This window comes from Coturnix japonica, chromosome 29, assembly GCF_054131305.1.
Source record: "Coturnix japonica strain WE chromosome 29, WE-NBRP24, whole genome shotgun sequence".
Lineage (NCBI taxonomy): Eukaryota > Metazoa > Chordata > Aves > Galliformes > Phasianidae > Coturnix > Coturnix japonica.
The window spans coordinates 2694092-2709582 of record NC_140691.1 but is presented as its reverse complement, the minus strand read 5'-3'; positions in this window follow the sequence as shown (position 1 = coordinate 2709582).

The following is a 15491-nucleotide window of genomic DNA, read 5'->3' as shown; positions in this document are numbered from 1 at the left end:
CAGGACTCCAAGCCCAACAACAGCAGATGCCCAACAGCAGCTCCATCAGTGAGTTCCTCCTGCTGCCGTTGGCAGACACGCGGCAGCTGCAGCTCCTGCACTTCTGGCTCTTCCTGGGCATCTACCTGGCTGCCCTCCTGGGCAACGGCCTCATCAGCACAGCCGTAGCCTGCGACCGCCGCCTGCACACCCCCATGTACTTCTTCCTCCTCAACCTGGCCCTCCTCGACCTGGGCAGCATCTCCACCACTCTCCCCAAAGCCATGGCCAACGCCCTCTGGGACAACAGGGCCATCTCCTACACAGGATGTGCTGCACAGCTCTTTTTCTTTACCTTCTTCATGTCAGCAGAGTATTCCCTTCTCACCATCATGTCCTATGACCGCTATGTTGCCATCTGCAAGCCCCTGCACTACGGGACCTTGATGGACAGCAGAGCTTGTGCCACCATGGCAGCAGCTGCCTGGGGCACTGGGGTTCTCAATTCCCTGCTGCACACTGCCAGTACGTTTTCACTGCCTCTCTGCCAAGGCAATGTTGTCAACCAGTTTTTCTGTGAAATTCCCCAGATCCTCAAGCTCTCCTGCTCAGAATAAAATCTCAGGGAAGTTGTGTTTCTCATTTTTACTATCAGTTTAGACGTAGGCTGCTATGTTTTCATAGTTGTGTCCTATGTGCAGATCTTCGTGGCTGTGCTGAGGATGCCCTCTGAGCAGGGACGGCGCAAAGCCTTCTCCACGTGCCTCCCTCACCTGGCCGTGGTCTCCCTGTTTCTCAGCACTGGTGCTTTTGCCTACCTGAAGCCCCCCTCCATTCCCTCCCCACTCCTGGATCCGACAGTGGCACTTCTGTACTCAGTGGTTCCTCCAACACTGAACCCTATTATCTACAGCATGAGGAACAGGGAGATCAAGCACGCTCTCAGGAAGGTGTTGCAATACTCACTATTCCCGCTTCAATAAAGTGCACATCTTCATCGCATGATTCCCAGTGATGGTTCTTCATCTTTTATGCATCTTTGATTGATTGATTATGTGAGATATAGCAGCGTGCAAAAAAATGTTATTGAACTTATAAATAAAAATTTGTTTCACTTCTTTCACACCTACTATCCATTTTCTCACTCCAAGAGCTCATGTAAACATGGAACCAGATTCCCCGAATAGGTTAAGAGATAAATAAATAGCATTCAAAATACGCTTTTCCTTAGCTCTTCTCTTATCCAACTTTGTCTGGATTTGGGGAAGGTACAGCCACAGATAGAAGCACAACTAGTTCTTTTCATTCCTCCTCTCTTTACACTGATACAGTGCACAGAGGATTCGAGTCCTCTCATTTCTACAGGCCTGAAGGTCTTGTGTGTCTCACAGCAGTCCCGTCGTCTCTACAGCAGCACTCAGTGGTTTGCTTAATTTTCTTATCTCAATACTTGGAACAGCTACAGGACCTGTAGCATAAGTGACCGCAGAGCTCCTTATGAGGGGTGGAGTGACAGTGGGATCTGTCCAGAGCTTGGAGCAACTGCAGGATGTGTAGCAAAAACTTGGAGCTATTGCAGGGACTGTGCCAGGAGTTGCAGAGGCTGCAGCAATGTCAGCAGATCCAGCTCTCTTCCCCTTGAAGATGCTGAATAGTGTTGAAGACAGCTCAGTAGGTGTGGGCCAGGCCCTGGCACACTGCAGTCATTTGGGCCTTTTTAGGATTACCAGTGCCACAGCAGACCTGTCTCCAATATTCTACCAGTTTCTCAGGATCCTGCAGTTGCTCGGAGATGAAGTTCCAAAGCCCTGGGGGTGCCCACCACTCCAGGCAGCTGCCCAGACTGTCCCACACCCCCTGCCATGCAGAGCCTTCTCACCTTGGGGCAGATCTCTCACTGATATTCCTGAATAATTGTTTAACCTCAATCCTAGAATCATAGAATCACCAAGGCTGGAAAAGGCCTGAAAGATCATCCAATCCAACCGTTCACCTATTACCAATAGCTCCCACTTAACCATGTCCCTCAACACAATATCCAGTCTCTCCTTGAATACCCCTGGTCTCCCAGAGACGACAGTGTAAAATGTGTGATTCCTAATCATACCAACAATATTACTTCCAAAACCCAAAGATGTCCAAAGAGCTGAATGTGCACAAAACTTCACTTTGCCAATTTTATCGTGGTACAAACCAAGGTCAAACAGCATAGCAAAATAAATACCCTAATCCAGCATCCAGAGTTGACAAATGATGCAGCAGGGAAAACAAGCAGCAAGCAAGGAGCTGTGAAATGCAGCTTCATGAGAAGACTCAGCAAGCTTCACAAATAGGGAAACTATCAGCACCATGGCCTGCACATCTCCAACTCCCACAAAGCCCTGTCCACTCTGGACAGATGTGCTGTTACCACAACCCTTGGAGCCTCACATCAGGCACCAAAATGACTGTGGTTGTTGAACCCAACATGTGGCTCAGCAGCTCACAGTGCTTTGTGCACTGCCCCATTCCCAGTGGGATGGGGATGAGAACTGGGAAAAAGAGTACAACTTCTGGGTTGTAACAAAGCAGTTTACTAAGAGAGATAAAAGGAGAGGAGTAATAGTAATCACTATATATCCGTTGATATAGAATCGTATGTAACAACTGATGCACAAGCACTTGCTCAGCACCACCAGACTGATGCTCAGCTGGGCCCTGAGCAGTGAAGAGACTGAGATGAACTCCCACCCCTTTCAATACAATTTCTGCTTGCTGTCAGCTGATAGAGAACGTCCCTTTGGCCACTATCAGTCAGCTGTCCTCACTCTGTTCCCTCCCAGCTCCATGTGCCCTCCACTGACCATGGCCTTGGCTCTGTACAACACTGCTTAGCAGCAGCTGTAAACATCAGAGTGTTATCAATGGTTTTCTCCTAGAACCAAAACACTGCACCACAGCAGACAGTCTGAAGAAAACAATTCCATCCCAGCTGTAACTCAGATTCCTGCCTGTCCCCTCTTCTTGTTCTTCCTGATCAGGAAGCAAGGAACAGAATCTGCCGCTCTCCTCTCTGAGCCCTTTCCATCAGTTCTCAGCTGGCTCCTCTGCCATCCCCAGGCAGAGCTCAGTGCCCTCTCATGGATGGCAGCAGCCTTTTCTCTTCTTCCTTGCCCATCCATCATGCAGAATCTGTACCCCATTTGCTACAGTACAGAGCTGAGAATCAACCCACCGTGTCTCTGTGAACCAAACAAGACCCTAGGCCTGCAAAGGTACAGAGATTTGGAGTTCGCTGAGTGAATGTTTGTGGTCCTCTCATTAGTGTAAGGATTCTTCAGAAAGCATCCCCTTCCAGAAGCATGCTTTGATTTAGCCTGTCTGGGTCTTGCATCTACACTGTGGTACTGATGTTCAGGGCCTTGCTCAGAATCAGCAGCCTGCATGAAAGGAAAAGCTCTGTGGTTTTCTCTTGATTTGTCCCATTTATTTCCCATGCTACCCGCACTGGTCTACAGGCACTTTAGGGCAGCAGTAGGTTGGGGTTACCCCCAGAGGGTACACAGTAAGATTTAGGACGGGGTATTGGCAACAAGACTTTCTCTGAGGAATCCTCACACAATCCTATAGAACAACTCAGAGGCTTTCCATTCAATCTCCAACAGCAACAATATCCCTCAGCCCTTCTCTGTCACATCCAATTCCCCACCCTTCCCCATTTGGACCTGGTTTAAAGCCCTATAATCAATCAGTGCAGGAGCATTTCAGATGGGGTCATGGAGGAGGCAGACTGCCATTCTTGGGGTGGCCATTTTCCCAGGAGGGCATGGTGGGAGGGCTTTGTCCCATCTGGTTCCACCAACACTTGCATCCACCCAGCAGAAGGCTGTGCCCTCTGTGTCCCACTTGAACTCTGCATGGAGCTTACAGTTGGCAGTGACATGGCTGAGAAGCTCTGGGCATGGATTAAGGGACAGGGAATTAATGTGCCTTCCTAACTTCCTCCCTGCATGCCTTAGCAACTTCCTTGTAATCTCCCCAAGTACCCAGCCCCTTCTTCCAGAGGACGGAGATTCTCTTTTTCTTCCTGAGTCTCAATAGTTTTTCCCAGTTCATCTGCACTGGTCTTCTTCCCCTATGGCTCACCTTATGGCATTCAGGGACAGCCTGATCTCGTGCCTTTAAGATTTCCATCTTGAGGAGTGTCCAGGCTTCCTGGACCCCTTTACCCATAAGGAGCGACTCCCAAGGGACCTGTGCTACAAGTGTCCTGAACAGGTCAAAGTCCGCCCTCTAGAAGTTCAGGATAGTAGTTTTGCTAGTCACCCTTCTGACATCTCCAAGAATAGAGAATTCTACCATTTCATGGCCACTCTGCCCAAGACAGTCCCCAACCTTCTCAACTCCTACCAGTCCTTCACTGTTAGTGAAGAGCAGGTCTAGCAAGGAACCACCCCTGGTAGGACTTCATACCAGCTGTGTAAGGAAGCTGTCTTGCATGCAATCTATAAACCTCTTGGACTGATTCCTCTGCTATTTATTATATTCCCAGCATATATCAGAGAAGTTGTAGTCTCCCAAGAAAATGAGTGCTGGCAATCTTGCGACTTCAGTAAGCTGCTCATAGAATGCCTCACCCATCAATTAGGCGGTCTATAAGAAACCTTTAGCAAGATGTCACACTTACAGGCCTTTCCCCCGATCCTTACAAACATGCACTTCATTCTGAAGCCCAAGCTCTTCAACATCAAAACTCTCTTTAATATAAAGGGCCACACCACCACCCTTCCTTCCTCCTCTATCCCTTCTGAAGAGCTTGTAACCATTCATCACAGCACTCCAGTCATGGCAGTGGTCCCACCATGGGTCGGTAATAGCAACTAGGTCATGGTTTGTCAGATGCACAGTTGCTTTCAGCTCCTCTTGCTTGTTGACCAAGCTGCGTGCGTTGGTGTAGACGCACTTCAGCTGAGGCATCTGCCTCTCTCCCAGCTCAAACAGCATTTCCCTAGGCTTATCTCTGGTAAGCCCTGTTTTGTCCACTCCTCCATCGTAGCTAGTTTAAAGCTCTTTCGATAAGCCCCGCTACCGTCTATGCTAGGATTCACTTCCCCCTTTGAGACAGTTGGGTTCCATTCATGGATAACAGACCATGGGCCAAGTAAACTGTCCTGTGATCAAAGAACTCAAAGTTTCTGGCTCAGTACCAACCTCTGAGACAATTGTTCATTGCTTTGCTTTCCAAGCCTGCTCTGTGTCCCTCACTGCCACTGAAGGTATAGAACAAAAAATCACTTGATCTCCCACTTTGTGAACTAAATGGCCTAAATTCCTGAAATCTCTTTTTATAGTTTGTAGTCTTATCTAAGAAATTTCATCACTGCCCACCTAAACTATGAGTAGTGGAAAATAATCAGTGGACCTAACCAGCATTGGGAGTTTCCTCATTATGTCCCTGACCTGAAACCAAGAAGGCAGCAGACTTACTGACAACTGGGGTCCAGTCTGCAAATGGGGCCCTCTATTCCTCTGAGAAGGGAGTCACCCACCACGGCCACCCTTCATTCTTTCATGGCAGAGGAAGTCACAAGGCTTGGTAGTGACTGCCTTGCATTAGGTTTCCTCCTAGGCAGATCCTCCATTGCCTCCCCATTCTTATCTCCTTCAGATTTCAGAGTGTCAAACCTGTTGCTTAGATGGATCAGGGGTCGAGGGCTAGGCAGGCATGGGGGGGCTCCTGTGATGTTGAGTTGGGACTCTCTTCCAACCCTTCTCATCAGTCAGGTCTGTCTGACTGTGACAGGGCAGGGAGTCAACCACTTTTCTGGGGTTATCTGCCTGGCAGCCTTCCCTCGGGGATGCCAGCAAGTCACTCCACCAGCCCATCTCCCGATCACACTCCCTGATGGTAAACTGTGAGTAAAACCTTGAGTAAAGTGAGAGTTCACCTAGACAAAAGTATGAGTAGAAACATGGACTGACGTGAGGGTAAACCCAGAGTAAACCCAGGATCCCATCCATTGGGCATGCACAGCCTCTGAGGGCAACTTTTTCCAGTGTTGCTGTGTAAAAATATAGGTTCCTCACATCTAACCTATGTCTCCCCTTTTTAATTTAAATCCGTTTCCATTTGTCCTGTTATCAACAGACCATCCCATCCTTATTCTAGCGTTAGGCATCTCATCCTCAGATGGAAACCCTGGGGCTGAATTGGGATCAGTTTTTCAAAGAACCACAGGAGCTACAAGTTCACCTAGCTGAGTTCAGATGTGCACAGTGAGGTGTCTGTGTGTGAGTCCCTCATCTGAATCCTTGGTTTTTATTCCACAGGGACTGCACTACTCATACACAGTCTCTCAGTGATGCCCAAGGTGCCTTGGGTGATCCTAGTTTTGTGCTAGTGCTTGTAAACTGTGACGGAAAATCTATGAGATAGACACCTCCTTCTGGAGCATCAGCTGAGGGCCAGAAGGGAGGTATTCTTGGCCATCCTAAATACCACCTCAGCCACGTGCTTAGGGCACCCATTGTGTCTTTTGCACCTGACCCCATGGAGTATGTAGTGATATTCAGCTTATCAAAAGGATGAGCTCAGAACAGAAGAGGCAGATCTTCCTCTCTGCTCCATCTGTGGCATAGTCTGGATTTCAAGGCATTGCAAAGCTATGGCACATCTACGTTCTTGCACTGATGACACTTTAGCATGCTCTGGGCTCGCATTTCAATGGCATCTAATAAATCTAGGGTCATACCTGTTGACAGGAAGCTGGCAAATGTTGTCTCATTGTAAGGAAGAGCAAGAAAGATGACACGGGCAACTATGGACCTGTCAGTCTCACTACAGTGCTTGGTAAAATTATGGAGAAAATGATGGTGGGAGTTATGGAAAAACAACTGAAGGACAGGTCACAGACAACACAAGATACAGAGGGGAAGGTCCTATTTAATTTCAGGTCTTTTTATGACACCTTTATCCATTGAGCTGAACAAGGGAAGGCAGTTGATGTAATCCTTGAGGATTTCAGTAGAGCTTTTGATACTATTTCTCCAGCACCCTTCTGGACAGAAATTCCTGCATACAGCTAGACAGAAACAGAACGTGGTGTGTTGTAATACAAGAAGAATTTTACAGAGCAGCAGCCATGGATTGAGATAAGGAGTTCACAGAGCAGCAGCTGCGGAGCAGGATAAACAGCATGAGAACAAAGGACATCTCTAGGAAAAGAATGAATGGCTCGTGGCTTTGAAGGGGGGTTATAGGGTTGTTATTGCAGTAGCTTTCCTCCAATTAGCGTGTGTGATTTTTGGACACCCTTGTCTGTCTCCTATAAAAGTCTGGCTTTCGGGCAATAAATTGATGCAGCTATATGTAACTATATTGGTGTTTCTCTGTTTGACCCAGCACGCTGACATTTTGCCTTTCAGGTTCACCAGCAGTGGTGGGTGAGCAGTTGGCCAGTAGTTCTGTCCCAAAGGATTATAGTCAGTGGGTTCCATTGGGCTGGTAGATGGTCACTGTCAGAGCTCCCCAGGGTTCCATTTTAGGGCCACTTTCCTTTCATGTTTATGCAGATGACTTGCATGCAGGACTAGAAGATGTTCTGAGCAAGTTTGCTGATGAGACCAGATGAGGAGGTGTTGTTGCCTCCACTGAGGGTGGAGAGGACTTGCAGAGAGATGTGGACAAGTCAGAGAAGTGGGTACCAGTTGGTACTAAGCACCAAGTGCATAAAGTATAACAAGAACAAGTGCCTGATTGTGCACCTGGGTATGGGCAACCCTGGACATAAACACTGTCTGTATATTGGACACATGAGAGACGTCTGACTGAAAAGGATTGGGGGTCCTGCTCAACATAAAATTTTAAGTGAGTCAGCAGTGTGCCCAGCCAGCCAAGAAGGCCAACAGTCCCCTAAAGTGCATCAAGCAATTTATTGCCAGCTGGGTGGGAGAAAGGTTTGTCCCTCTTTGCTCTGCATTGCTACTGCCTCACCTGGAGCACTGGGTGCACTTCTGGGCAATGCAGAACATAAAGAACATCAAACTATGGGAGAGTGTGCACAGGAGGGCACTGGAACTGAGAGATCTGAAGTTCAGAGTTTCACTGGGATTGACTGCTTGTTCAGACTGGGCCCTTCTCACACCCCACATCCTGTGATGAGACACAGGGCACATGTGGGATATGAACTTTAACAGCATCCTTGCACCACATGCAAATGCTTTTCCCAGTGCTTCAGTGTTCCACCACCCATTGCTTTCAACATAGTTTTCAACACCCCATTGTATCTTTTAATTTTACCAGAAGCTGGTGCATGGTAGGGGATATGATAAATCCACTCAATGCCATGAACTTTGGCCCAAGTATTTATTAAGGGAATTTTTGAAATGTGTCCCATTATGAGACTCAGTTCTTTCTGAGGTGTCATGTCTCTATAGGACTTGTTTCTAACAACCCAATATTGTGTTTCTGGCAGTAGCATGGGGTACTGCGTATGTTTCAAGCCACCCAGTGGTTGCTTCCACCATGGTAAGCATAAAACGCTTATCATTATGAGATCCTGGCAAGGTGACATCATTCACCTGTCACTCCTCCCCATATTTATACTTTTGCCTTGGCCTTCCCCCCAGAGAGGCTTCATATTCTTGGCTTGTTTAATTATGGCACATGATTCACAGTCATGAATAACCAGTGCAATAGCATCCATAGTTAAGTCCACCCCTCAGTCTCTAGCCCAATTATATGTTATGTCCATTCCTTGATGGCCTGAGGTCTCATGGAACCATCAAGCTTGAAATAATTCACTCTTGTTCTGCCAGTCCAAGTCTATTTGAGCCACCTCAATTCTGGCAGCTCGACCTACCTGATGGTTGTTTTGTTGTTCTGCAATAGCCCGACTCTTGGGCAAGTGTGCATCCACGTGACACACCTTTACAATCATATCTTTTTTTTGAGCAGTTATGTTTTTCTACAGTTCAGCAGCCCAAATAGGTTTACACCTCCGTTGCCAGTTATTTTGTTCCCACTGCTGTAACAACCCCCATAAGGCATTTGCCACCATCCATGAGTCAGTATAAAGATAAAGCATTGGCCACCTCTCCCGTTCAGCCACATCTAAGGTCAGCTGGACAGCTTTTACCTCTGCAAACTGACTTGATTCTCCTTTACCTTCAGTGGCCTCTGCGACCTGTCGTGTGGGGCTCCAAACAGCAGCTTTCCATCTCCGATGCTTCCCTACAATATGAAATGATCCATCAGTGAAAAGAGCATATTTCTTTTCATTTTCTGGTAGTTCGATGTATGGTGGGGCCGCTTTAGCACATGACACCTCTTCTCCTGGTGATGTTCCAAACTTTTTATCTTCAGTCCAGTTCATGATCACTTCTAAAATTCCTGGACGATTGAGGTTCCCCATCCGCGCTTGTTGTCTAATCAGTGCAATCCACTTGCTCCAGGTGGCATCGGTAGCATGATGGGTGGAGAGAACCTCCCCTTTCAACATCCGGTTCATCATTGACAGTCGAGGTGCCAGAAAGAGCTGCATTTCAGTACCAGCTACTTCGGAAGCAGCCCGAGCCCCCTCATACGCGGCTAAGATCTCCTTCTCAGTTGGAGTGTAGCACTCTTCAGACCCCTTGTACGCTCAGCTCCAGAATCCCAGGGGTCGGCCTTGGGTCCCTCCTGAGGCTCTTTGCCACAAACTCCAAGTGGGACCTTTCTCTCCAGCAGCAGTATAGAGGATGTTCTTTACATCCTGTCCAGTCCGTACTGGCCCCAGGTCCATGGCACAGGCTATCTCCTGTTTAATCTGTTCAAAAGCCTGCTGCTGCTCTGGGCCCTATGCAAAATCATTCTTCTTCTGCATCACCTGATAAAGGGGGCTTACAATGAGGCTGTAGTTTGGAATGTGCATCCTCCAAAAGCCCACTGCACCCAGGAAAGATTGTGTCTCTTTCTTGCTAGTTGGTGGAGACATGGCAGTGATTTTGTCAATCACTGTTGGGATGTGATGACATCCATCCTGCCACTTTATACCTAAGAACTGAATTTCCTGGGCAGGCCCTTTTACTTTGCTTCACTTAATAGCAAAACTGGCTCATAGAAGAATTTGAATTATTTGCTCTCCAGCACAGCAGCACTCAGTGGGGGTGTGACCTCATTCAGGCCACGGTAGTCTACTGTCAGCCTCCATTCTCCACTGGCTTTACGCACTGGCCATATGGAGCTGTTAAAAGGTGAGTGAGTTTTACTGATCACTCCCTGATTCTCCAACTGGCGAATCAAATCATGAATGGGGAGCAAGGAATCCCTGTTGGTGCGATACTGCCGTCTGTGCACTGTCTTTGTAGCAATCGGTACCTGCTGCTCTTTTATTTTTACTCGTAGCAGCCTCACAACAGACGGGTCCTCTGACAGGCCAGGCAAAACAGACAGCTGCTTAATGTTGTCCATATCTACAGCAGCGATTCCAAAGGCCCAGTGATACCCCTTAGTATCCTTGAAATGCCCTCTTCTGAGGTATCCTCAATACCAAGTATGAACGGAAACCCTGGACCACTCACATAGGATGTTTTTTCCAGTCTTTACCAGTGAGGCTTATTTCAGCCTCCAACACAGTCAATTCTTGAGAGATATCCAGAAATATGGATTGATTCTGTCCCTTCATGACTGGAGGGCATTAGGGTGCACTGTGCACCAGTATCCACCAGTGCCTTATATTTCTGTGGTTCTGATGTGCTAGGCCATCAAATCCACACAGTCCAATAAACTCTATTATCCCTTCCACTCCCTTGAATGAGGGCAGGGCCCCTCTATTGGTTACCTGTGATAACTGGAGCAGCCGTACTGGTGGTTGGACTGTTTTGTAGTTCCCTCACCCGTGCTCATAGTACAGGAGTAGGCTGGTCATGCCACTTCCTCGTGTCTTCTCTGTGGTCACGTAGGTAACACCACAAGGAAACACACAGTGCAATTTACTGTTGTTCCTTGCTCAATCTGGAAAGCGCTTGTGTCTAATAGCTGAGAATTTTAATGATACACATGAAGGCTTTATGGTCGTTAATTTCTTTACGATCTCTCGCCTTCAACTGAAGCAGCAGCTAGGCCAATTACCAAGTGACACCAAGGAGATGAAGTGGCAAAATGGCGATTTATTGAAACAGACACATCCTTATATAACCTACGCCTTTTTGTCTACACCCACTGTATTACACTAAGATTCTTCCAGAATATGGGGAAGGGCCTGTCACATCACAACAAGCTACCGTCCCAGCTGTCCCAACAGCGAAGCAACCAGGTAACAAGAGATTCATTCTGGTGCCGTGTGAACTCCTTTCTTACGCCTTCGATTTCAGTCATCTTCAGGGATCGACAAACAGTAACAGAGATTTCCTCCTCATCACTCTCTTCTTCATGACACTTTTCCTTTTTCCTTTCTCGGTACTTATCCAGACCTGTCACCTGGATCTTCTGTTGCCTCCTCCTCCACTTCTTTTTTCCGTTCTAGACGTGAGGACACCCATTTCCATTTCTTGCCTTCCACAAGGGCAACTGATATTGTTACTGGTGCCTCCTGTGACTGATCAAAATTGACTTGGGGATTTCCCTTTTTGGCTAGAACCTCAGCTCGGAAATTCTCTCTTTTCGGAACAGTGTTATATAGAGCACGGTAAGCACAAGCCAAGCCCCAAATAAGTCATACCCCCTTAGATCTATCTAGGCTGCGCCATCCCTGACTCAAATACTGGCTTAGTTTCTCGGGATCCCACAGGTGTTCAAGAGTTAAATCCCATGACATTGCGGGCCCCCATGTGTTGGCGAACCTGAAGGCAAAAGTCAGCGTTCTAGGACAAACAACCACACACCAATATAGTTAAATATAGCTGTGTCCATCTATTGCCTGAAGAGCCGTACTTTTATAGCAAACAAACAAGGGTGTTCAAAAATCACACGTACTAATTGGAAGAAAGCTTCTGCCATAAGAACCCTAAAACCCCGCTTCAAAGCCACGAGCCTTTCACTCTTTTGCTAGAGGTGTCCTTGGTTCTCATGCTGTTTATCCTGCTCTGCAGCTGCTGCTCTGTAAAGTGCTTATCTTGATCCATGGCTGCTGCTCTGTAAAATTCTTCTTGTATTACAACAGAATGGCAGTTCCCTGGGGTCTCCAGCACACCCCCAGCCAGCTGGCAAATGCCACTGAGGACCTTTAGGAAAGACATGCCCTGGGTAGTGACAATGTTCACTGGACAACTGTGAGCCCCACAATGGGTCTCGTACCTGTGTGCCATCTTCTGAACACCAGTAGCACGGTGTAGATGCAAGGCCCAGCCAGGCAAAATCAAAACATGCTTCTGGAAGGGGATCCTTTCTGAAGAGTCGTTACACTAATGAGAGGACCACAAACATTCACTCAGCGAACTCCAAATCTCTGTGCCTTTGCAGGCCTAGGGTCTTGTTTGGTTCACAGAGACATGGTGGGTTGATTCTCAGCTCTGTACTGTAGCAAATGGGGTACAGATTCTGCATGACGGATGGGCAAGGAAGAAGAGAAAAGGCTGCTGCCATCCATGAGAGGGCACTGAGCTCTGCCTGGGGATGGCAGAGGAGCCAGCTGAGAACTGATGGAAAGGGCTCAGAGAGGAGAGCGGCAGATTCTGTTCCTTGCTTCCTGATCAGGAAGAACAAGAAGAGGGGACAGGCAGGAATCTGAGTTACAGCTGGGATGGAATTGTTTTCTTCAGACTGTCTGCTGTGGTGCAGTGTTTTGGTTCTAGGAGAAAACCATTGATAACACTCTGATGTTTACAGCTGCTGCTAAGCAGTGTTGTACAGAGCCAAGGCCATGGTCAGTGGAGGGCACATGGAGCTGGGAGGGAACAGAGTGAGGACAGCTGACTGATAGTGGCCAAAGGGACGTTCTCTATCAGCTGACAGCAAGCAGAAATTGTATTGAAAGGGGTGGGAGTTCATCTCAGTCTCTTCACTGCCCAGGGTCCAGCTGAGCATCAGTCTGGTGGTGCTGAGCAAGTGCTTGTGCATCAGTTGTTACATACAATTCCATATCAACGGATATATAGTGATAACTATTACTCCACTTCTTTTATCTCTCTTAGTAAACTGCTTTGTTACATCCCAGAAGTTGTACTCTTTTTCCCAGTTCTCATCCCCATCCCACTGGGAATTGGGCAGTGCACAAAGCACTGTGTGCTGCTGAGCCACATGTTGGGTTCAACAACCACTGTCATTTTGGTGCCTGATGTGAGGCTCCAAGGGTTGAGATAGCAGCACATCTGTCCAGAGCGGACAGGGCTTTGTGGGAGCTGGAGAAGTGCAGGCCATGGTGCTGATATGTGTGGATGTGCTCCCTATGTGTGGAGCTTGTTGAGTCTTCTCATGAAGCTTCACTGCACAGCTCCTTACTTGGTGCTTGGATGCTGCATTAGGGTATTTATTTTGCTATGCTGTTTGACCTCAGTTTGTACCACGATAAAATTGGCAGCTGACAAAGTGAAGTTTTGTGCACATTCAGCTCTGTGGTCATCTTTGGGTTTTGGAAGTAATATTGTCCATATGATTAGGAATTACACAATTTACATTGTCGCCTCTGTGAGTCCGGGGGTGTACTGGATATTGTGTTGAGGGACATGGTTTAGTGGGAGCTATAGGTAATAGGTGAACGGTTGGACTGGATGCTCTTTTAGGCCTTTTCCAACTTTGGTGATTCTATGAATCTATGATTGAGGTTAAACAATTATTCAGGAATATCAGTGAGAGATCTGCCCCAAGGTGAGAAGGCTGTGCATGGCAGAGGGTGTGGGACGGTCTGGGCAGCTGCCTGGAGTGGTGGGCACCCCCAGGGCTTTGGAACTTCATCTCCGAGCAACTGCAGGATCCTGATAAACTGGTAGAATATTGGGGGCAGGTCTGCTGTGGCACTGGTAACCCCCAAGAGGCACAAATGACTGCAGTGTGCCAGATCCAGAGAGCTGGATCTGCTGACAGTGCTGCAGCCTCTGCAACTCCTGGCACAGACCATGCAGCAGCTCCAAGGTTTTGCTACACGTCCTGCAGTTGCTCCAAGCTCTGGGCAGATCCCTCTGTCACTCCACCCCTCATAATGAGCTCTGCAGTTACTCCTGCTACGGGTCCTGTAGCTGTTCCAAGTATGGTAATAAGAAAATGGTACAAATTCCTCCCAAGGGAGGAAGTACAGCCCTGCGGTGGCTCCAACCCCTCCAATGAGCCCAGTGGCTGCTCCAACATAGTCACAGGTCCTGTGGTGGTTCCAGCTCTGGCAATGAACTCTGAGGTCACTTCAACTCCTGCAACAGCCCAACAGCCACTTCAGCTCCTACAGTGAACCCTGTGGCTGTTAAAACCCCTGCAACTAATCCTGGACTTGCAGACAGATGCGCATAGGGATTAGTTCATATATGTTTGCAACTGCATATGTTGTATATGTGTGAAAATACACTAAATATATTATATATGTATAAATACATTTGTCATAATTATTATCCTTTTCTTTTTCTCTTTGTCTCAACCCATAAACCTTAAACCACAGCACTGCCTTGAGATGCTTACGGATCTCCTTGGGACTATTCAATCTGATCTGGTCACACAGTGAAGAGCACCTGAAGATCTCAAGGTTTTCTCAGGGAGCAGCTCCTGAGGTATATTCCTTACACCAGCTTTGGAAGAGGCCTCCCTCCAGTTCTCTGGTCCTGCTCTAAAGGGGCCCTCTTGTTATGGCAGTGCCAGCAAGGAGACCAGCTCTGACAGACCTGTTCATATTGCCGGCTACTGACTGCAGCCCTGGATTGCTGCTGTAGAGGCAACAGGACTGTTGTGAGACACACAAGACCTTCAGGACTGCACAAATGAGAGGACTCAAGAGCACTGCAGCACTGGTAAGAGCACATGAATGAAAAGAGCACGTTGAGCTGCTGTCTGTGGCTGTACCTCCCCAAATCCAGGCAAAGTAGGAAGAAAGAAAATCTAAGTAAGTCTATTTTGAAAGCTTTTTAGGTATCTTATAACATATTCAGGGAATCTGGTTCCATGTTTACATGAGTTCTTGGAGTGAGAAAATGGAAATTAGGTAGGAAAGAATTTAAATACATTTTTATTTATAAGTTCAATAACATTTTTTTTTTGCACATTCCTATATCTCACATAATCAAACAGACAAAGATGCATAAAACATAAAGAACCACCACTGGGAATCCTATTGAGGAAGTTGTGCATTTTATTGTAGCTGGAATAGTGCTTATTGCAACACCTTCCTGAAAGCGTGCTTGATCTCCCTGTTCCTCATGCTGTAGATAATAGGGTTTAGTGTTGGAGGAACCACTGCATACAGAAGTGCCACTGTCAGATCCAGGAGTGGGGAGGAAATGGACGGGGGCTTCAGGTAGGCAAAAGCACCAGTGCTGAGAAACAGGGAGACCACAGCCAGGTGAGGGAGGCACATGGAGAAGGCTTTGTGCCATCCCTGCTCAGAGGGCATCCTCAGCACAGCCATGAAGATGTGCAC